The sequence below is a fragment of the Salarias fasciatus genome, chromosome 23 (assembly GCF_902148845.1).
Source record: "Salarias fasciatus chromosome 23, fSalaFa1.1, whole genome shotgun sequence".
Lineage (NCBI taxonomy): Eukaryota > Metazoa > Chordata > Actinopteri > Blenniiformes > Blenniidae > Salarias > Salarias fasciatus.
Window position 1 is genome coordinate 35,299,864 of NC_043766.1, and position 24,734 is coordinate 35,324,597.

Consider the following 24,734-nt stretch of genomic DNA (forward strand, 5'->3'; position numbering starts at 1 on the left):
AAGTATTGACTACCGGGAGTAATTGATTACTTTAAGTAATTTAGTTACTTATTAATTTGAGTAAATTGTTATTTATTGGTTAATAACATATTATAAAGTTTATCAATTGTTTTCTTATCTTCATCATCTGTTTGTTTCATGAGGAATTGTTTTATTGGATCAGGATGTCAAACTTTTTTCCCAGTCTTGATGAGCTGTCAGAAATGATCGTAGATGTAAATATCTAAAAAAAAGTCTGCACTGGGTATCCCATTGGTGAGAGATACTTGAGCACCTTGCACATTAATGGAATTGTATTCCAGATATTCAGTGTATTTCTTGTCCAAAATGACATTTCTTTCACCTGAACATCTGTGAAGGGCAAATCCTTTAAAGGACCTTCACATTTAGAATTTTCTAAATTCAGCCAGCGAGTTGCTCTATCATTTTTGAGCCAAGATATTAACGGCTTCATCTGTGCTGCCCAGTAGTACAGTCTTAAATTTGGAAGCTTAAGGCTGCCGTCTGTTTTAGCCAGCTGTAAAGTTTGAGTCCAACTCTAGGGCGCTTCTTCTGCCATATAAACATGAACAAAATTTCTACTGCAGTGAGCAAAGAGAGGAAATCAGTAAATGCAGGCTAAGCAAACAAAAAAGCAGGCTGCTGTTCATTGGCTGCTTCAGTAATCCTTCAGAGATCTGTTCAGTATCTTTTTTTTTTTAAACTGAAACTTCTTAGAAAGCTTCAGGTCAACAGATTAGCTTCATTTCAACAGGTTTTACAAATATTTGTTATAGCTGTGTTTTCACATTCAACCCTGAATCTTTGACAACTGTGTTTGAAGCCATGAAAGAAATACATTTTTAGAAATGTTCTGGCTCTGTTTCCTTGGAAATGGGTGAAAACCAGCTTTGTGATGAAAATCTTTGGATGATTCGGAGGACAACATGCAAACATTGTCTAGTTGCGTAAATTGTGGCTTTGTGCCTGCCACCACTCTCCCAGAAGATCAAAGTCAGCCCATGATAACCAAGTTGCTGTGATCTCTGTTGCCATGGTAACCAAGTGGCTTTGATCTCCTTTCCGGAAGGTTCCCCCATTCCTTTCAGTGGGGGAAAAAAATCACAGGTTTTTTTCATTTTTTTCTCGATTATCTTTCAGTGGAATGCCGAGAAAAGTCGTAGCTCACTATTCCCGGAAATTCTGCACGTTTTGGTGTTACTTTTGTGGTGCTGTGCCAAACGGCACGAGACTCGTTATGTGGCAAATTTGTGTCAGAAGAATAGTAAAATTGAACCTGGGACCCTCCAAAGCAAACAATCTGACGTTAGTTTCTTTTGGTCATGTAATGAGAAAGTAACCGGGTGTGGTGAAGGCAATGGAATTGTTTTGGAATGCAGACCGTCAACAACCACATCCACACCCTCCAAATGTCAAGGCACAGAAAAAAAAAAAAACATCATCTACATTAATGTAAATGTCAGAGTTTATGGTACTTGAGTCAGGGTTTTCAAATGTCTCACGATCTAAGTGACAATTTCACTGGGAGGAAAGCGGGTGTGGCGAGGCAATGGAATTGTTTTGCAATGCAGACCAGCAAGAAGAACGTCCACACCCTCTAAATGCAGATTCCAACACATAAATGAAGCAGGGGTGTGATCTAATGCCACACTGGATGGAAGTCGACGTACAGTTTGGTTCCTGCTCTTCACTATGGGTGAAGTCTGGCGGGTGGGTCTGGCGGTGCAGGGGGTGTCGGTTACCCCTTGGACTGACAGTACACTTCAGCCAATCAGAGCTTCAAAACAAGTACGTCGTCAAAATGTGTCAAAATATGTCAGCTGCTCTCCACGCAGAGATTCATGGGAGCTGCTACCACCCCAGCTCCAAAACATTGACACAAACAGGTAAAAAATTTACAACATGGAACCTGATATTACTGATATCATACTAGTGCCAGTTAAATGTGATTCTTTTACGACTCAGCAATTAAATTCCAGAACCAATATGGTACCTGATGAGGCATTTTCCATCATTCACTTTAACAGTCAAAGTTTGAAATGGAAATTGCCAAAAATGAAAGAGCTATTGAGTGATATTAAATGAGAATTTAAAATGATTGCTGTGACAGAAACCTGGTTAAAAGAAATTCATGTGGATAAAGTACAAATTAAAGGTTAAAGACGGAGGAGGGAGTAGCTCTTTATGTTGATGAAAAGTAAAGTTGTCGAATTTTAAACTGCAGCTGTTTCAAACTTAATGGAAGCAGTCACAGTCAAAATTATGAATGATAATGGAAAAAATATACTTATTTGTTGTGCTTATAGACCACCTGGGCCTGGTGCTGAGTTGGTAACCAACAAAATCATCGAAATGTTTTCAGATGTTAAAAAGAAAAATAATAATAGTATGCGATGGTTTTAAGATCGATCTGGGTAGCACCGCAGCGTCAAATGATTTTAAAAATTATATGCAAATTGCAGGCCCATGTCCCATGATTACAAAACCTACTAGGATAAGTACGCATAGCGCAACGACAATTGATAATATATATATATACAAACATTCACAGAGCAGTAATAAGTGGCATTCTTATGAAGGATGTGAGCGATCACTTACCAGTATTTACTATTTAAAAAAACAAAACAAAACTTATTTCTGGACAAATAGAATCTCCAATCATTATTAGAGATAAATCAAGCAAAGCTATTGAGGCCTTCAGAGAGGATTTAAAGAAACAAGACTGGAGTGAAGTTTATACAGAAGATGTAAATAATGCCAACAATGTTTTCACAACAACACTTATCAACCTTTATGACAACAATTGCAAAACAACTCAAATTCAAACTCGTGGTGACAAAAATATATTTTTGTATAACCCATGGATGACAAGTGGTTTGAAAAATGCATGTTGGAAACAAATTATCTTTACCGAATGTTTGTAACACTAAGAACAACAGAAGCTGAGATTTGGTAAAAAAATTATAAAAATAAACTGCTATCAATCATAAGACAACAGAAAAAGGATTACCACACTAAATTATCAGACAAACACAAAAACAGTGCAAAAAAACACATGGGGTGTAATTAACACAGTTTTGACCAAAGGCAAGGTTAAACTAACAATTCCAAATTGTTTAACCAAGAGCAAATTAGATATTTTTGAAATAAAGTAGAACTGCAGAGGAATTTAGTAACTACTTTGTGAATATAGTGCCTGGTTTATCACAAAATATTTCACATGAAAGAAATGATTGTAGAATTATACCAAATAATGGGCATATCATTTTACTTGAGGCAGTACAAGCAAGCGAAATATTGACTATTGTTCATAATTTTCCAAATAAAAAGTCCAGTGACTATACAGATATATGCATATGTCACTGATAAAACACATTATAGATGTTATTATTGAACCGTTAACATACATCTGTGATCTTTCATTTAAAACAGGAGCATTTCCAGATGACATGAAAATAACCAAAGTAATTCTACTTTATAAAAAAGGGAAAAAAAACGATGTTTCAAATTATACACCCATATCGTTACTCCCGCAGCTTCTGAAAATTGTAGAAAAATATTTTGTGATTAGATTAAAGAAATTTATTGATAAATATAGAATTTTAAGTAGCGGCCAATATAGATTTCGCTCAAACCACTCAACCGCTACAGCAATCATGGAACTGGCAGAAGAAATCACCAATGCCAGGGATAAGAAATGTGTTTTAGTGAGTGAATCTCTTTGTAGATATTCAAAAAGCATTTGACAACTTAGACCATGAAGTATTATTGATTAAATGATATAGGTACGGTATAAGAGGTGTTGCTCATCAATGGATCAAAAGTTATTTAAAAGACAGAAAACTGTTTTTTTTTTTTTCAAATCAACAACATAAAATGTAAATATAGCAACTTAACCTGTGGAGTTCCTCAAGGATTGGTTCTTGGACCAATACTTTTCCTGCTCTGTGTGAATGATAGCGTAACTGTTTCCAATTTACTAAAATGTATCTTGTTTGCAGATGACACCACTTTATTTTACATTGGTGAAAATGTAAATGAAGTATTACGCATCGTAGAGAATGAGGATCCAAGCCGCCCGGATCCAAGCCGCCCCCCCAGGCAGACGCCCACGCTCCGGTCCAGAAACGGGGCAGAGGAAAGCCCCAGCCGGGGACCCCGGCAGCCCCGGGGCCCGGACCCGCGGAGCCACGACCGGCAGGAGCCGGTCCACCCCGGGCGCCGTACGCCCTGGGCCGGCAGGGCCGAGAGCCCAAGGCCCAAGAGCCCAGGAGCCAACCCCCCACCCAGGCGAAGGGCCATGACCCACCCGGGAGAACCAGCCCACACGGGCGGCTACCCACACCAGGCCAGTAAACCCCCCAGCGCTCCGGCCACGCACCCCGAGATCCAGGGGATCACCGCCCCCCCCCCACCCACCCCACGACCCCCACCCGGAACCCACCCCCCCGTCCACCTCCCCCCTTCCCACCCCCTGTCCTCTCCCGCCTCACTCCCCCCCGCCCCAACCCAACGCTTATACCCACTTACTCATACTGACACACTTACTGACACACACACACGCACACACAGAACCACTCATCCCTAAACCAAACGCACACACACACACTCACATTCCAACACACTCACACTGACACACACACACACACACACACACACACACACACACACACACACACACACACACACACACAGTCCATCCTACCCCAAACACACTCACATTCCATAGTCATATCCTGTGGGAGACACCCCCGGAAGGCAAGAGAACACCGAACCCCACATCCAGGACCCCCCGCCACCCACAACTGCCGCCCCCACCCCCCCACCCCACCGCCGCAGACAGGTATGCACCCCCCAGAGCCAGCAGCCCCCCAAACCACAGCCGGTCCAAACCCCCGGCCTGTGGGGAAAACAACAGCCCCCCCCGCCCCACCCCCCACCAGAAGGAATCCGGAAATGGGGGCGCAGAAGACCCCATTGCCCTCCCTCCCCCCCCTCCGTCTCATGAGTGTTGATGGAGTATATGTTGTTTGCGATTAAAATTTGAGGGTCAGTAACCACACCGTGCCGCGAGTGAGGCCAAACGAGCAGTCTCATCTACCTGAACAGCCCCACCCCCGACACAGCGCGCCAAGACCCCCCGACGTGTGTGTTTGTATGTATTTGGTCGTGTTAGATGACTAAGTGCAATTAAGACTGAGAGGCGAGCCACCGAAGCGTGCAGTGATTGGGGCCACTTAGATGGCCCCCTCCACCACACCCAACTTGATAAGCCCACCTCCCAAAGCCCTACGTGTGTGTGCATGAGAGCGGGGGGAGAGGGGGGTCCGGGGATGCCGCAGCACCCCCGTCACCCAGGAGCCCCCCGATGAAGGACAGGGCCAGGAACGCCACCCCCCCCCCCCCCCCCCCCCCCCCAGGACCAGGGCGGGCAGCGACCATGGCCAGAGAGCCACCGACCCAAGAAGCACACACCCATCATGCATCAGGAGGAGTGAAGGTGAGGACAGACAGGGGGCAGCAGAAGGACCCAGACCCAGGGCCCACCGCCCCCAGGCCCACCGGGGCCCCCCCCCACAGGACACCGCACTCTCTCATACATAGCTCCAGTCGCCCACACATATACACCCACACGTACAGACATACATACATACTTACAGATACACACCCACACACACATACATACCCCGCTCACAGATACATACCCACACACACATACACACTTACACATACATAGTCACACACATACACAAACATATCCAGATACACACCCACACACTCACATACACCTACATAAATACCCACACATACAAAAACATATATACATACTCACACATACACACCCACACACATATACACATACACGTACACGCACCTTCCCCAACCCCCTAACCCCCACAGCCCACCACCCCCCTATCTACACCCCCATCCACCCCGCCCCGTCCCCCACCACGCATTTTGGTCAAAGTTGTTAGATAAGTCAGCCTCCCATTTTAAGGTCGGAAGGAAGATTTTATCTTCCACCTTTGACAATATTTTATATATCTTTGATAGCAACTTTGGGGAACTGAGGTTTAAGAATTCTTCGACCCCGAGAGGTAGCTGTCCCTGCAATTGATTAAAGGTATACTTTTTGCCTATGAAAGATTTAAGTTGATGATATTCTAAAAATGCTGTGCTGCTGACTCCATATTGTGAGATGAGAGTATTGAATGATAGAAAGTTGCCATTTTCAATGATATGTTCAAGCTGGCTGATTCCTTTATTTCTCCACTGAGTGAAGTTGATCATCTTTTTGTTTTGCACGATGTCCGGGTTGTTCCAGATGGGTGTGAGTTTACACGGGATCAGAGAAGATTTGGTTAGCTTTAGAAAGTCCCACCAAGCCATTAAAGAAGAACTGATGTTGACACTTTTAAAACAGCGATGGGATTTGATGGTGGGACTGATGAATGGCAGGTCAGAGATGACTAGATCCTCACATAATGCTTGCTCTACATCCAGCCATGGCTCATCTAAATTGTTCGGTTTAAGCCATTTGGAGATATATTGCAGCTTGCTGGCTATAAAGTAATTACTGAAGTTAGGCAAGTCTAGTCCACCTCTGTCTTTAGTCTGTTGTAACGTCTTTAAACTGATACGTGATGGTTTATTTTTCCAGAGAAATTTAGATATGTATGAGTCCAGTGATTTGAACCAGCCAGACGATGGTTTGGTTGGTATCATTGAAAATAAATAGTTAACCTTAGGTAAAGTCATCATTTTAATGGTGGCAACCCTCCCCATAAGAGATATAGGTAAGCGTCTCCACCGTAAGAGGTCATCCTCTGTTGATTTCAGTAACGGAACGTAATTTAGTTTTAAAAGTTCTGATATCCTTGGAGAAATGTTTTTGCCTAAATATCTAATGTTTCCAGACTGGATTGTAGCATTGGGTATACTTTGTAAATCACAGTTTATAGGCATGGCTGTAGTCTTAGACCAGTTGATAGAATAGTCAGATATTAGTGAAAATTTGTCAATAAGTGTGATTGTCTGGGAGATAGAAAATGGAGAGTTCTGCAAGAAAAGCAATACATCATCTGCATAAAGACTTATTTTATGTTCTATCTTATTGTTAGCCAGGATCCCTCTGATGTCTTTATTCTGTCTTATAGCAGCTGCCAGAGGTTCGATAAAGATGGCAAACAGTGAGGAGAGAGTGGACAGCCCTGTCTGGTTCCTCGCTGCAGACAGAAGCTTGGAGAAGTCTGCTCGTTAGTCTTCACACATGCAGCTGGGTTGTTATATAAGATTTTAATCCAGTCTATGAAAGACGTTCCAAACCCAAATTTGGTTAATGTTCCAAATAAAAATTTCCAGTTTACTCGATCAAAAGCTTTTTCAGCATCTAAAGAGATAATTATGGATTCTAGATTATGTATTGTAGAGTAATCTATTATATTAATTAATCTGCGCATGTTAGTGGATGAATGTCTACCTTTAATGAACCCTGTTTGGTCAGGATGTATTATGAGCGGGGTTATCTTTTCTATTCTTCTGGATAGGGCTTTGCTGATTATTTTGAGATCTACATTTATTAATGAAATAGGACGATAACTGGACGGAAGTGTGGGGTCTTTCCCTGGTTTAAGTATTAAAGTTATTTTGGCTAAGTTCATATTTGAGGGTACCGTTCATTTATTTTTTATTTCCATTACCATTTTATGAAAAGTGGGAGCCAACATGGTCCAGAATTCTTTATAGAATTCTGCTGGATAGCCATCTGGACCTGGAGCTTTATTGTTGGGCATATCCTGCAGAGATTTATGGAGTTCATCCACTGAAAGAGGAGAATCCAACACTATTCTATTTTCATCTTTCAATTTTGGAATGTTAATATCATTAAAAAAAGTATTAATTTCCTCATCTGTTGTGTCTATTTGTGATCGGTATAATCCTTGATAGAAATCTCTAAAGATATTATTGATCTTGTCTGGGTCATGGCTGATGTTTCCTTCTGAGTCTTTAACAGCTGAAATCGTGTTTTTCTTCTTGTTTGTTTTTAACTGATTCGCCAGGAATCTTCCAGATTAATTACTATGCTCAAAGTTCTCTAAACGGAGTCGTTGGATCAGGAATTGAGTTTTTTTTTATCTAGAATTTCATTCAGTTCAAGTTAAGCTTTCCTTATATCCTTCAGTATGTTCTCTTGTGGGGAGACATGATAAGCCTCCTCCAGCGATTTAATTCTTAATTCCAATTCTAAAGTTCTTGAAGCTTCTTTCTTTTTCTTGTGTGAGGAGAAGTGTCATGTTTGATGATGTCATCATGAAAGGCCAGAAGATCAAAGTCAGTCCAGACAGTAGCTCGCTGTTGGGAAATTTATTTATTTATTTATTATTGAATTAATTTATGTAGTTATTATTTTAAATCTCATGTACCCCCCCCCGACATGCCTTCAAGTACCCCCATTTAAGAACCACTGGTCTAGACGTAGGGGAGGAGCCGTGGTTTAGACTCAGCTCTCCCCTGGTTGGTTGCTCAGGTTGCTCCCAGCCTCCTGCCACCCTTCTTTTCATCCAATCAGGCGGAGTCAGTAGCCTGTAGATAGAACTGCTCCCTAGTATCACCTCAGATCCCTTCACAGCGTTTTTAAGAAGTGGTCACCGGCATCAGCAAAAGTACCCGCCGTTGTCAGTGGTAGTGTCGTTGGAGAAGGAGAAGTCGGCGCTGTTGGCGAAGCAGCTGCCGACGTAGCTGCAGGAGAGGGAGAAGTTGCCCTTGCTGGAGACTGAGTTGTTGGAGCTGCAGGTAGGGCAGCAGAAGTTGGGAAAATTGTGTGTTCTTTAGTTGTAGGAGTTTGAGGGGTACTCTATTGGTTGGTTCAGGAGTTGTTGTGGTCGGGGCAGACGTAGAGGTTGTTGTTGTTAAGATTCCATCATTACATCTGTCTCCTTGACAACAGATTGGTCCCCTGGTGAAGACGCCAATGTTTGTCAGTAGAGGAAATGTCCCCAGATCTTCAACAGCTTGACACACACTTTGAGATATACAGCCAGCAGCTGGAAGCGTCCCAGATTCGCTTGTTACTGTGGAATAAGGGAAAAAAGGAACCAACAAATCAAGTAAAGTCTTATATATATATATATATATATATATATATATATATATATATATATATATATATATATATATATATATATATATATTAGGGCTGTCATGATATCAAATTTTCTCTTCACGATAATCATGACCAAAAAATATCACGATAACGATATTATCACGATATCAGCAAAAATTAACTAATAATGGTACATTCAGATTCATCTTTAATTTGTTTGTTTTCTCTGTTTTCCCAGATGAATTACATTCAGAATACCTGTCAAATAAGGTGTTGAAACAATATGAGAACAGTAACTGTACAACTGCATACAAAAAGTGTAGTTACACTCAACTAATTAAAATCTGATAAACTGATTAACAGAGGATCCACACGCAGAGGCTTAATTTACGTAGGGCTGGTGGGTTATGAAAACCCACGCGGACCCTCTTGGGTTGAAATCCTGTCCCACCACCACACTGCCGAGAAGTTTTGTTTGTTTGTTTGTTTGTTTGTTTAAATCCGAGGCGGAATGAGCGCAGCAGCTGCTTCTCTCCAGTCAGAGGCGCCGCTACTGGCTCGGGCCCCGAGCTGAAGGGGGCCCCGACAGACGGCGGATATCAGCGACACAACTTGAAACCCGCCGCTTACATTACAATGACACGTCTGGAACCTACCTAATGGGGCCCCACTGCTACCCGGATGGGTGCAAAATCTGCTTATATATATATATATATATATATATATATATATATATATATGCACATATGTGTGTGTGTGTGTGTGTGTGTGTGTGTGTGTGTGTGTGTCTTAATACTCTGTAATCACCAAGTATCCCACCAATATATAGCAGTAAACATTGATCTCCCTCTTTCTGGGTCAATCTGTTTGAATTGAATTGATTTGAAAATCCTTTATTTGTCCCACAGGGGTAAAAGCTCACCATTCCCTTGGAAGCATCGATCCTCCGGCTCTACACACGGCTCGACGTCTGAACAGTTTCCAACGGTGTCGCAGAATGTACACGTGACATCATTGAGTGGCCCCAGATCCGGGACTGAAACACGGAAGAACAACCAGCTTCATCACGGCGCCAGAAACTTATCCTGAAGGAAATATGGCCGTGTGAACGCCCAGCTTCTCACCAGGAAGAGTTTCTGTGTTACAGTCATCCGTGTCACAACATCTGGCAGATACCACACCACCAGCGTCATTTAGGACCGTTGAAAATGTCCGATTTCCTGTGGTCGGACACACGGCGGATGTCGCACAGCCTCTGAAGAATCTCTGGGTTGGATCGTCGAAAAATCCGCCATCTACAGATTGGAACATGATTTCTAGTTAAAGAAAACCTGACAGCAAGTTAGAGTCCATGTATTCCATTGAGTAATTCTTGAGATGAAGAGAAGTCGACCTCGAAAGGAGGCTGTGATGCACATGGTCTCTGAGGAGCAGGACACCGAGACCAGAGAGGAACAGGAGTCGTCCGAGCAGCTCAGACACTGGAGAGGTTCTTCAGCTGGAGAGACAAAAAAAAAAAAAAAAAACCCTGAAAATTAGTAATCACAGCTTATTTGCAAGATTCTCAATCAAGATTGATGGCAAAGTAAATCAAAATGTGGCAGTTCGGCACCAATATCTGACAGAAAACAACAGAACGTGAATCTTTTAGGACCCAGAGTTGATCCCTGAAAATCTGCTGACATCATTTTAGCTGCAACAATGATAACGGCAAAAGCTGGAAAGTGTTGCGGATTTTTATTTAAAAAGTATCCTAGGACAGTTGCGATGCAAAAAACCCACAAACATATTTTCCAGAAAAATCTTAAAATCTTCAATTATATCCACTCGTGGTTCTCCTCGGAAAAACAGACACGGAGTCGGAGTCAGAATGCAAGCAGAGAGCTTTATTTCTAAAACTCCCGGCAGCCAGCTTGACCAGAACAGACTGACACGCCAACCCATCTCCGCTCTCTCCTTTTATACTGTTTTCTGGAAGCACACCTGCATCTGTTTGACACTCAGTGGGGACTGTACACATCTTGGCACAGCTGCGAACCTGTTAGTTCCCTCTTTACCTCCTTCACAAAGGTGCCCGGTCCTTGACCCCATCTCAGTCCTTCTTATCAGGACCTTCAAACTCTCCATACATCTCACACGCGTGCCAGATATTTTCCCACATTACATCAGAGATGCAGGTGGCTTTTGTCTTTGAAAAAAATAAAAATAAAACAGACTGGAAGGCTGCCAGGTGGGTGCCGTTTGTGGAAAGAGAAAAAAAAGGCAGGCAGAAAAAAATACAAAGAATACATCTTTTTCCACACCTGTTTACACAAACACGCTACACCTAAACAGAGACATGAATATTGAGAATAACACTAAACAACATATTGTAATAAACATGATCTGAAGAATACTATATAATTATTCAACAAAATTCTTTTTTTTTTTCTGTCTGCTTTTTTATCTTTTTTAAATCTATTTTATCAGAAAACAGTAAAAAACAGATGAAAAATTTGCTGGAGTCATTCTGAAGAAATCCTAATATGTTCACCAAGAAACTCATGACTAAAACATAGACACCCTTAAAAATGCCAAGAATTCAAAGTTCACATTGATGTCAAAAAAAAAAAAAAGTTTGATCTGTCTTGAAGAGAAAAACTTCCCAGACAGGAGAAAAAGTGAGTCAGGTTTTCAGTGCTATCTTTGTTAATTTTTATTTCATGGAACATACGTGGTTGAGTAGTTTGGCGAACTTTCCCGAGTTTAAGCCACCCTTGCCCGAAGTAGCTGGGTTTGGCTCCAGCCCAGTGCAACCCTGAAAAGGACAAGTGGCAGAAAATGGATGGATGGATGGATACATGGTTTATTTTCCATGTGGTGTTGTGTGTGTGATGTCACCTCTTTTTATCAATAATAAACTGAATTTTTAGATTCTGATGATCTGAAATACTGTTTCTACATCAGTAGAGTCAAAATGTCAGTTATTTATAATATAGGATAGAACAGGGCATCATCAGCATAGAGGGACTCACCGGTGGCGGACGCCGCCCAGAGCAGAATCAGAGAAAGAAGCAGCTTCATGGTGAAGAGCAGGAACCAAACTGAAGGCCAGTGTTCTTCCTGTATGATGCCAGATAACACTTCTACCTCCTTATATGCTGGTATATAAAAGGGCGTGACGATCATTGTTGCTCATCTGCATTTCAAAAACATCTCCATTGTCTTCACCACACCCAGATCATCTCTGATTCAGTGACCAATAAAACACATAGTTTGCTTGAGCAGAGGATGGACGGCATATTTTGTTCCCTCACATGTTGGTCTCACGCTCTGAATTCAAGCTCATTCCAAGTTGTGTTGATGAGTTTTTCCAGAAAACATTGAGACTCGCTCCACAGATAGATCTCATTTTATTTAATTCAGGAGGTGTCCAGGGGGGAGGGGTAATCAAAAAAAAAAGATACAGCACTTCAGATCATGCTAATATACCACAGGTTTATTTAATGCATAATTCACAGCTTCTATCAGTTCATTTTCTGTAATTTACCCATTTCAGGTAATTAGTCATTTGTGGCATTATTGATTACTTCATAACACGTGGTTAATCAATGGTTTGATGGTTATATCACTCTGTGGTCTACTCCATTTCCAAATAGCTGATCATTTGACATTATTAACAAATAAATAAGTTTATTCTGATGAATAATATTTGATGTTGGGGTAAATTACTTGGTGCTTCACTTTCAACAGTTTATTATGCTGTAATTGATTGTTTTTGGTGATCCACTGTGAATGACCTGTAGTCATTACCGTATTGGCCCGAATGTAAGACGACTCCGATTATAACACGACCCCTATTTTTCATAGATCATTTTGTGAAAGAAAAAAAAAATACTGAAAACAGGTAACTCATAAAACAACTTTTTATTATACAATTACTATAAACTCAAAATTCACAACTGAGATAACAGTTCACGAGATATAAAATGAAAAAAATATTACTACAGTGTTGAATAAATATTCTTTCTCAAAATAAGAAACAATAAGCAACAAATAAGAAGCCTCAAGGGGTCCAAACTGCATAAATGATGTAAATAACTTTCCAGTGCCTTCAGCTGAATCAGGCTCTGGTGGTGGGCATTCCGTCTTTCCATCTTTCAGTGACGTATTCACTCACCCTTCTATCAGTCTGTCTGAAGCGTCGCTCTTGGGACCACGGAGTTTTTCTCATAGCGTTAGCATCTGCAGGCGTTTTTTCTGTGCTCTCCAATAAGAACGAGGCTCTGCTCCACCAGACCTCCTGGCGGCTTGGCAGTAGTTTGATGACTCTGCTGCGTTGATCACCATCAGTTTAAAGTTGGTATCATAACTTCGCCTCTGCTGTTTGCTCAGTTGTCCAGCGTTCAGCCCCTTTGTTCCAGATGATCCGCCATTTTTCATCAGATCATTTGATCTCATTTCATCGCTCCACTCGCTCTCTGCTCAGTGATACTTTGGCGCCATCTAGCGGCGCGGATGCGTATTGACCATCTACTGTAAGTCCGCGATTATAACACCACCCCACTTTTTAGGAAGCAATTTCTGGAAAAAAACATCGTCTTATATTCGGGCCAATACGGTAATTGGTCAATAACAATTAACTCAAATTAATAAGCTAATAAATTACTTAAAGTAATCAATCACTCCTGGTAATCCATACTTCAGTAATTTAATCCGAATTACCCAACGTAAACCCCAATGCAAGCAAGAACCATATTTGTCCACAAATATCCTTCTGTGCATTAAAGGTGCATTAAGGAGTTTTTCAACTTTAAAAATACTTATTTTCCACCATAAATATGTTGCACATTTTTAATGATGTGTAGAATGTGCCCTGACATATTCATTGCTAGTACCGCTAACTTGCTAAATTGTCATTTGAAAGTTGCAGTGCCGGTCCCGCACCAGAATTTTTTGGGGAGAATTTGAGAGGAATGACGTAATGTGCGCTCCTGCTGGCCTGATTTTCTTAGGTTTCGTTTTGTCCACCATTAGTCCGCCAGATGCTTAGTGTGCAACAACTGAGCAGTATTGAGGATGGATCTTCCAGAAAGTAAGAAAAGACCGGCTTCTAGTACTGCCACATCTCCAGCACAGACTCCACCAGGTAAAAGAAACTTAAATTTTACTCGAGCGCTACTAAAAGAGCGAGGAAGGAGTTCCCCTCTTCCGTGCACGTACATGGGCGCAAGCCACAGACACGAGCGTTTCACTAAGCTGCAGTTACGCCCAAGGCCTGCAGGGGCCGTTGTTTCACATAAAATGTGAAAACTCCTTAATGATCTTTAAATAACAAGTTCTGTTTTCATTTTTCAAATAAAAGTAATTTATTTTGTTTTTGATGCAGTAGTCTATTCATACTGCTGGACCAATTTTGTTCATCTTCTGTTGTAAATAAATCTATACCTGTATATACCTATATATCTGCATGAATCTTGCAGTTATGCAAGGCTTGATTCCTGTGCAGGTGGAACGAGGAAAGAAAGAAGGCAAATATGTTGTTTGTGATTGATGCAAGCATGGAGAAAGGAATGTTCTATGAAGAGCACTCCCCGGATATTATGTAACACATCCATACTACATTGTAAAAGAAAAAAAATACATGTATAAAAATAGAGTAAAATAAAAACAAATTGAAGGTGCCACTACATGAAGACAGTTAGTGTTGTGGTTCAAGGTGAGGTTGATGATTTGTGGCTCAGTTACAGGGTTTATGTCTCGGTTATAATGTTTATGCCTCGGTTTAGGGATATTGTGTAGGTTTAGAGTATGTCTAAGTTTAGGGGGTTTGTATCTCAGTTTAGGGATTATGTCAGGCTTTCGGGTTTAATATTTAGGTTTAGAATTAATGTCTAAAGCCCGATATGATACTTTTTCATATCATACTCCAGCGTCTAACTACAATCACTATACTGGGACGGTTTTCCATAGATGCCTTGAACAGTTCATCCTGTTGCCACGCCTTCCTGCAGAATGTCCCGACGTGGCACAGCAGCGCTGCAGGATGGCTCGAGGCGAGGTCGTGGCAAGGTCGTGGCATGGCGAGGTCGTGTCGTAATCCCTCGCAGAGAATGGCTGAGCAGGGAAGATCTTCTGCAGCAGCACAGCAGGCTGGTGAGGGTAACGATCCGGCACGGACCAGGTGGCAGGGAGAGGTTTAAATAGGCAGGCAGAATGGCCGTCCCCAGCTGAATGTAATGAGTAATCACCAGGACCCAGGGAGACTGGGACTGCCCGCTGCCTGCCAGAACAGAATCCTGACAGATCAACCCTTCAAGGGATCCAGGTTTTAATCAGCTCACCTCCCATCAGCTTTAGTGTGAAAGGTACGGCCAGGTCGAGGCGGTAATTTATGTGATGACTAGTGTGGCTACGTTAGCATGCTAGTTGTTTTTGGACACAGCTTGAGATTTCCTTCAAGATGACCCAGCACTGGCAAGAGGAGATTTGTCAACAGGTAACAGGGACGGTGTTCCGCTGCATTGTTTACCTCGCTGTGCTCCGTCGCGCTGATGATGTCATCAACGGGGGACACCATCAACGCAGGAAAACGCAGCGACGCAGCTCGCCTGCAAGCAATTAAACCCGGGTCGGCAGGCAGTGGGAATGGAGTCAATTGCTAATTGTTAGTCGGTCGACTCGCTAGTTTTAGTGGGAAAGGGGGATTGGACTCCTTCTTCAGCTTGATGGCTGATCTTAGTTCTGGTGTCCAGCAGGGGGTCTGTGACGTCCTTCAGGTGAGTCAACACCAGTCTCTCAAAGGACTTCATGACCACAGACGTCAAGGCAGCAGGCCTGTAGTCCTGTAAAGGGGGGCTTCTTGGGGACTGGAATAATGATGGAGCGTTTGAAGCATGACGGCCCCTTAGCACTAGCCTGGTAAACCAGCCCCGCCCCACTCCACATCCACATTTGGATTTTGGAGCTGGGGAGGTTCTGGGGACAAGGCAATACAAAGAGAATGCGATGGAGCAGTGAAACGGTCCAGACAATCAGCATTGCCCCTTTTTGTTTTCAAAGACTGACGCACCGACCAATCTCAGCTCTCTCCTTTTATACTATTTTCCCAGACCCACTTTAGCTCCACATTCCAAATGTGGAGTGGGCGGGGCTGGTTTACCAGGCTAACTTGGCCCAGCTCCAGGGATCAGTTAAAGACCCGGGTGAAGGTGGAGCCAGTTGTTCGGCACAGACTCTTCGGCAGAAGGGAGACACCTTGTCTGGTCCTTGTGCTTCCCTGACCTTTTGTCTCTGAGTCGTCGCACCTCCTCTTCGCAGATGGTTCGTGGAAGCATGAGGTCTGAGGGGGGTGAGGGGGGTTGCAAGGATGTCCAGTGGGTGGGAGGTGTGAAGGGCGGCTCCTCAAACCTGCAGTAGAAAAGCAGATGAGGTTCGATTAGAACCAGCCAGGTTTTTCAAAAATGTGTTTGATGACTGTGGTGTAACGACCGGGTAGGTCCTTACCTGTTTCACCCAGCAGGGGTAATGAAATGTGCTGTCATCCCAATAAGTAAACCTTGGTTCGCTGGGGATATTCAATCTGGGGCATGGTTTTGTGTTTGAAAAAATGCATGGAAGTCATCACCTGGACATTGGTATCTGGGCGAGGTTGTTCATTTAAGGGAAAACAGCGCACCTGCTGGGGGAGGAGTGTTTACCCAGAGGATCTGCGCCTAAGGGAATACCACTTTGTGCTTTTGGGATTATACAATTGCTTGCCACGGAGCCACCGGGCTGGAGAGGAGGAGCATCGGGGACGAGAGGACTGAGGATTTGCCGGGGCATGTGAAATTAACAGCCACCGGCCCCTCAGTCGGTCCCCGCGCAGGGACGTGCGCCTCGAACTTTGGGGAACTTTGGCGAGAAAAAGACAGGACTTTGTGGGGGCCTTTGGGTTTGTTTCGGACTTTCTGCCTTGTGCAGCATTTTCCGTTTAATTTTTTTTTTTCCCCTTGTCCTGTTTGGCAGCTGGGGCATGCAATATTGTAGCCTTTTAGTATCCGAACAGATTTTAATGTTAGCAGCAGGACGAGACTGAATCTCCTCCTGCTGCTGCCTTTATTTAAAGCTGGCGTCCGGCATGGCTGAGGACAGGACCGGGACGGAAACGCTCAGAGCGAGAGACAGAAAGAGAGAAAGATAAAGAGAGGGGGAAGGGGGGGGGGGGGGGGGGGGGGGTCAGCACAACTTATATACAAATTGACAATACAGAACAGTGTTGTCGACACACCACACACAACCAAGAGCAATCCAAAACCCCAATCTAGACAACAACAAAACAGAGCTGACAACCAACACAAAAACTGACAGAACCAGAAGCAATACACACACACACACACACATATATATATATATATATATATATGTATATATATATATATATATATATATATATATATATATATATATATATATATATATATATATATATATATATATGCCCACAGTCCGGTCCAGAAAAGGGGCAGAGGAAAGCTCCGACCGGGTACCCCGGCGGACCCGGAGCCAGGGCCCCGCGGAGCCATGACCGGCAGGAGCCTTGCGGGCAGATCCGAAAGCCCAAGGCCTAAGGCCTCAATTGTGTTGTGTGTTTTTGACTCCCGATGCTGATCCATGTTTCTGGATGCCTGCTAGTGGGAATAAAAATCCTTTCGCTCAGAAAACGCCTCTGGAATTACTTCAAACATATTACACTAGTAACCCGTTGCCGTGGACAACCCGCTCACGCAGACCGCGCTGGTGAGAAAGGGACACCAGAACACGCCGCTCCAGCACCTGCACGGTCTACGCGTCTGCCCCACGCCGCGCAGTAACCGCGTATGTGTGATTGAGGCCTAGGAGCCCAAGAGTCGACCCCCCACACAGGCGGAGGGCCATGACCCACCCGGGAGAACCGGCCCACACGGGCGGCCACCCATCCCAGGCCAGTACCTCCCCCCAGTGCTCCGGCCACGCACCCCGAGATCCAGGGCATCACCCCCCACCCCCACCCTTCCTCCACCCCCCAGCCCTGTCCTCTCCCGCCTCACTCCCCCCACCCCAACACTCACACCCACTCACTCACACTGACACACACACACACACACACACACACACACACACACACACACACACACACACACACACACACAGTCCACCCTACTCCAAACACACTCACATTCCCACGTCATCCAACCGTCATGTCCTGTGGGAGACCCCCCCAGAAGGCAAGGGAACACTGAACCCCACATCCAGGCCCCTCCGCCACCCACAACCGCCGCCCCCCACCCCCAAACCCCACTGCTGCAGACAGGTATGGACCCCCCAGAGCCAGCAGCCCCCCAAACCACAGCCGGTCCAAACCTCAGGCCTGTGGGGAAAACAACAGCCCCCCACCCCGCCCCCCACCAGAATGAACCCGGAAACGGGAACACAGAAGACCCCATTGCCCCCTCTCCCCACCCCGGTTCGTGAGTGTTGATGGAGTACATGTTGTTTGCAATTAAAATTGAGGGGCAGTAACCACACCGTGCCGCGAGTGAGGCCAAACGAGCAGTCCCATCTACCTGAACAGCCCCACCCCTGACATGGCGCGCCAAGACCCCCCCGACATGTGTGTTTGTATGTATTTGGTCATGTTAGATGACTAAGTGCAATTAAGACTGAGAGGCGAGCCACTGAAGGGTGCAGTGATTGAGGCCACTTAGATGGCCCCCTCCACCACAACCAACCTGATAAGCCTGCCTCCCAAAGCCCTACGTGTGTGTGCATGAGAGCGGGAGGAGAGGGGGGTCCGGGGATGCCGCAGCACCCCCGTCACGCAGGAGCCCCCGGATGAAGGACAGGACCAGGAGCTTAGCTGTTCCTAGGATTGCGCTCTTTTGAACAGAGATCTCAGATGTTGTTCCTGGTCTCTGCTGGAGCCATCCTCCCAGGTTGGGGGCTACTGCTCCCAGTGTCCCAATCACGACTGGTATCACTGTTGCCTTCACGCCCCACACTCTCTTTATCTCTTCCCTCAGCCCTTGGTACTTCTCCAGCTTCTCGTGCTCCTTTTTCCTGATGTTGCCATCACTTGGGATTGCTACATCTATCACCACAGCTGTCTTCTGCTGTTTATCCACCACCACTATGTCAGGTAGATTGGCCATAAGAGGGAATCCTACTCAAGCAATGAGCACATTTTCTATTGCTTAAACACTCTAATGTAAACTAGCATAAATTATTGAAACAGTTTCCCACACAATAAAAAATGAACAAAGTTTATACTGCCTCGAGCAAATAGAGGAAATCAGTAAATGTAGGCAAACAAAAAAGTAAACCAGTGTGTTTTTCACAAAACAGCAGGTTCATAAGCTGGTACAGTAATACTTCAGAGATCTGTTGAGTTTATTTTTTTTAAAACTGCAAATTCGTAGAAAGCTTCAGGCCAACACATCAGCTTAATTTCCTCATATTTTTTTTACAAGTATTTACTTTAGCTGTGTTTTTGCATTTAACTCTGAATCTATGACAACTGTGTTTGAAGCCATGAAATAAATACATTTTTAGAAATGTTCTGGCTCTGTTTTCTTGGAAATGGGTGAAAACCAACTTTGTGATGAAAATCTTTGGATGATTCAGAGGACAACATGCAAACAAATAATGTAACCCGTCCTCTGCCAAAGCAAACAATCTGTCATTATCTGTCACTCGTTTTCTTGGTCATGCAAATAGAACGTATCCAGGTGTGGTGAAGACAATGGAATTGTTTTGGAATGCAGACTGTCAACAACAACATCCACACCCTCTAAATGTCAAGGCACAGAGAAAAGAACATCTCCATCATTAATGTAAATGTCAGAGTTTATGGTACTTGAGTCGTGGTTTTCAAACAATGTCTCATTTTCTCAGTGACAATTTTATTGGGATGAAACCGGGTGAGGCGAGGCAATGGAATTGTTTCAAAATATAGACCAGCAAGAACATCCACACCCTCTAAATGCAGACTCCAACACACAAATGAAGCAGGAGTATGATCTAATGCCACACTGGATGGAAGCCGACATTCAGTTTGGTGAAGCTAAAACAAATACGTGCTTCTCCACACGCAAAGACTCATGGGAGCTGCCTTGGACTCAGCTTTGCAAGGAAAACTGCCGCAAACAAGGCCACCTTACGCACACAAAGACGATTGATGAAGGGTCTGAAAAAGTGTTTGAACGTCTGGCGGCGTGTGGACTTCACAGAGAGCCGCAGGTCAGTCAGTTTTGGAAGAAGCTACGCGCAGTCATGGCGTGACTTCGGCTTTGACCACCGGAATTCGCCCAAAAAATCTGAAAACATAAAGTGGCAGTCTCTTTGTATTGCCTTTTACCCAGACCCTCCCTAGTTCCAAAATCCAAATGTGCATGCAGAGAGGGCGGGGCTGGTTTACGATGCCAGCTTGTTCCTCAGCTCTGCTCTGGATGTTTGTTACCAGTAATTTCAATTATGGTGATGACACCTTGTTCTTTCCTTCGTCATCATTCGCACAAATATTTTTAATCTCCTGATATACACTGTAAAAGAAATAGTAATACAACAGTATTTTACCGTTTATTTTACTTTGTTTTCTGTATTGTAAAAATGCCAATGAATTCACAAAAATAAAGTGATTTCACATGTCAAATGTTATATAACAAGATATCCCTGTAACTATGAAAAAACAAAATATCTCTGTTCTTTTACAAAGAAACCCAATTAGAAATATCGATAGTTATTGTTAAGATACTGTACGTTAGCAGGTGCATCATAATTTCACAAATATTTTTCAGTTATTTACGGAAACAAACTGTAAAACTAAATGTTATAACTCAAAAAAAGTTAAATGTTTCAACGTTAAACAACCTTAAATGAAGGCAAAATCTTGTTAAAATCATAACTACTGCCTGTATTTTAACAACGGAAAGAAGCTGTATTTTTATGTGAAAGTAATTTTCTGTTATTTCAGGGTATTTTTTTGGTGTCCCTGCTACTGGAAAATTACAATTTTTTTACATTTTTGTTTTTACAGTGTTGAAATAAGTAATCAATATCATCACAATATGAAAACTCAGGTTGTTTTGTATCCAAGAAGATACTGATGTCAGAAATGATCTGACTATTGAAGACTGAATGTAAACATTGAGACGCTGCATCACCTTCTTATCTGATCAGATTAATTTATTTTTCTTTGTTTTGTCAGTTAATTTTTTGGGGTGGGGGAAAATCATTGTTCTTCTTTTTTAGTTTTGGGATTGTTCTAAAAAAGAGATGGAAAACCACACAGAGAAAAGAGACCTTCTTTGTGTGTGTATGATTATAATTGAAATATATACCGCAACTAGACAATTCCGGCGAGAATTCTCGAGTGTAACATTCCTGTCATTTGTTGATTTTTTTTTTTTTTAACTACAGTGTATAATGTAATTTTAAAAGTGTAGCTTAATGTTTTGATCATTGTTTTGACATCACAAATTGTCTGTTCATTTACAGGGTGACAATGGTCGGGCACTCCCCTGTTTGTACTCAGATTGCCCTTGTTCATTTAAAGGTTGGTGCGCACTTCACACACATTTGTCTAGAGATCACACACAAACATAACAGTCAGAGCAAACGCTTTGATTTTTGTGTCTTGTTTGTAATTCACCTCATTTTAACACAGAGAAGCAGTATTTTGAACACCTTGGGGTTCATCTGAAAAAGCACGAAACTGTTCACTGTGTTTTTAAAGGCTGCGACTACACTACTAATATATATTCAGCTTTTACTTCACATAAAAGTAGGAATCACCTTCAAGATTTTAAACCTGATGTATTTCAGACATATTCAAGTCAGGCAGAGGATAGTAGCTGGCTTGCTGACAAAAGTGATGTTACTTCTGATGAAACGCTTGTCAGAGAGTGTGACGGGCCCTCGCCCGCTGCTTACCTGACCCGCCTCGTCAAAAAGTGTTTAAGATTTGGTTTGGACTGGAGTCATTATGTAGGAATGGCAGCCATTTATCATGCACCAAAAAAGGGCAAAATTTGACATAAATTTTGCAGCGTTGCCACGCAGAAACCGTGAAGTGAAGATTTATCATTTGGATAACTTTGAATTGTCTACTTGTGTAGATGGTGTACACCAAATTTCAGCTCATTTGGAGCAGCGTGCGATCAAAATGAACATTTTGTACGACGTCCTGGAAAATGCTGACTCAGCATTTTCCTCAGCATTGGAAAATGCTGACTCAGCATTTTTGAAAATTCAATCCCAGACAGCTGCTTTGCTGCTGTTCTGAGGGCAGAGTCATAATAATATTTTTTGTTTGTCCCGACACAAGGCGCATGTGTATCCCGAATTGTGTGGCTGTACGACAAAGTTCATTGTGAACCGCCTCCCATTGACGCAATGCAATTTGGTTTTTGCAGGTGGTGCTGTAGAGCCAATTTTTAAATCCCAATATTGAAACACATATTGAAAAAAAAAAAAAAAAAATCGCCAGAACTGAATTTCGTGCAGAATTTGGTGAGTTTTCGAGCATGTTTAGGGGGTCAAATTCCAGTTTAAAGAGCAGAAGAAGACGTACAAGAAGAAGAAGAAGAAGAAAGAAAGAAAGAATAATATTTTTGCAAAAACAAAATGCAATTTTTTTTTTCGCCGTTGTTTCACCCACATGTTATATATTTTCGGAAAGGTCTCGACAAGCCCGACGTGTTTGTGAGGTGTTTGAGAGTGTGAATGTCTGTGGGCGAGCACTACGCGCTCGACAAATCATGTTTGTGTGTGATAGTGTGTGTATGTTTTTGTGCTTGTACATGTGTATGTGTGAGTTCATGTCAGTGTGTGTTTGGACATGTTAGCCTATGTCTGAGGTAGAGCACTGTGTGCTCCACTAGTCGTTGTCTGTGCTACAGAAAAAATAGGCCCTTCGCTTGGGTGCATCAAATTGCAACGCAAAAATGAAATCTCAACATATCAATCTGATTGGGGTTGCATTTTGTTCGGACACACATACAAATGATTTGTGCAAAGTTCTGGGGAAATTACTTGAGATTTAGTGGTGGAACAAAGCATGTGAAAAATACCAAATGGGCGTTTTTGGTTGATATCTTGCATAACATGTCAAGGCAATTTCAAAAACGACAAGAAATCGATTTTTACAACATTTATTTTGCATAGAACATAGAAGTCACTCTCTGAAACGACCTGCACTGCATGTAATAGTGTGCTTGCTTCTAGAAATATTCTTTATAACAGTGTTTTTCAACCTTTTTTGAGCCAAGGCACATTTCTTCCATTGAAAAAATCCTGCGGCACACCACCAGCTGAAAATGTGAAAAGCTTATATTAACAATATAAGTGTTACAGTATTTTATAATCTTTCATATTTATACTCACTCAGTGTGAAACCTGGGCCTGTTTGGATGAACACAGAGCTGATATCCTGGCAGGAATTGATGAAAGACACACCCGAAGCTCTTCCTCCACAGCTCTCAGTCTTTCTCTGTTTTTAGTTTTTACAGCAGTCAGGCTTGAAAAGCTCACCTCACACAGATATGTTGTGGAAAATGGGAGCAATGTCAAAATAGCTTTGTTGGCCAGCAGAGGGAACTCCTTGGCAGCTGCCAACCAAAAACTGTCCAAAGGTAGATCAGCAAAACTTAGCTTGAAACCACGATCTTGTCTCAGTTCAGTTAGTTCCTCCTCCTCCTGTAAAGTCATGTCCTTTCCAACAGCTGATGCTGAGCTGAATGGGTCCCTGATCCAGTCAAGGCACTCCGTGGAGACTGAGGAGAAATAAAATGAAATCTTCTCCTCAAGAAATTTCAAATGTTTAACTATTATCTCACACAGTGCAACAGTATTAACATCTTGCCATTTACTGGTGAGTGGGAACATTTCAAGATTGCCACTTTCCACATGTTGCTGCCAGAGTTGCACCTTTGCACGGAATCCATTTATTTTATCTGTACATGTGAGCAGGTTTTCATTTCGGCCTTGCATTCGTGTGTTCAGTTCATTCAGATGATGAAAAATATCTGCCAGGTATGCCAGCCTTGCACACCACTCATCACTCGCAAGCAGCTTTGCGTGATCGGACCCCTCATTTGTCAGAAACACCTTAAGTTCCTCTCGCAGCTCATACACACGGGCCAGCACCTTGCCCCGCGACCGCCATCGGACCTCCGTATGAAACAGCAAGACTTTATGCTCTGCTCCCATTTCCTCACACAAAGCTGCAAATATGCGACTTTTCACGGGTCGTGACTTCACAAAGTTCACCATGCGCACAACATCATCCAACACAGGAACGAGGTCTGCTGGTAAAGTCTTGGCTACGAGGGCTTCGCGGTGTAAAAAACAGTGCGTAATGATCACATCTGGGTTTTTTTCCTTCACTCTGTTTACAAAGCCTTTGGTGCGCCCTACCATGGCTGCAGCTCCATCAGTGCAGACACTCGTGCAGTTTTCCCACTTCAGTCCTCCTTTTTCCAGATATTCTGATGTGACCCGAAAAATTTCCTCTCCTGTTGTTTTTTCTGGCAAAGCCTTGCAGAAGAAAAAGTTTTCTCTGATTGCGTCTCCATCCACAAAACGCACATTGGCCAAGAGTTGAGCATGTCCACTTATATCAGTGGATTCATCA

General features: G+C 43.0%; 1 protein-coding gene across 2 annotated transcripts in view; it reads right to left on the bottom strand.

Annotated features, from left to right (window-relative positions):
* LOC115382236 (stonustoxin subunit alpha-like) overlaps positions 1 to 24,734 on the bottom strand; it is an 829,400-nt gene that overhangs the window by 303,195 nt on the left and 501,471 nt on the right. The window lies entirely within an intron of this gene.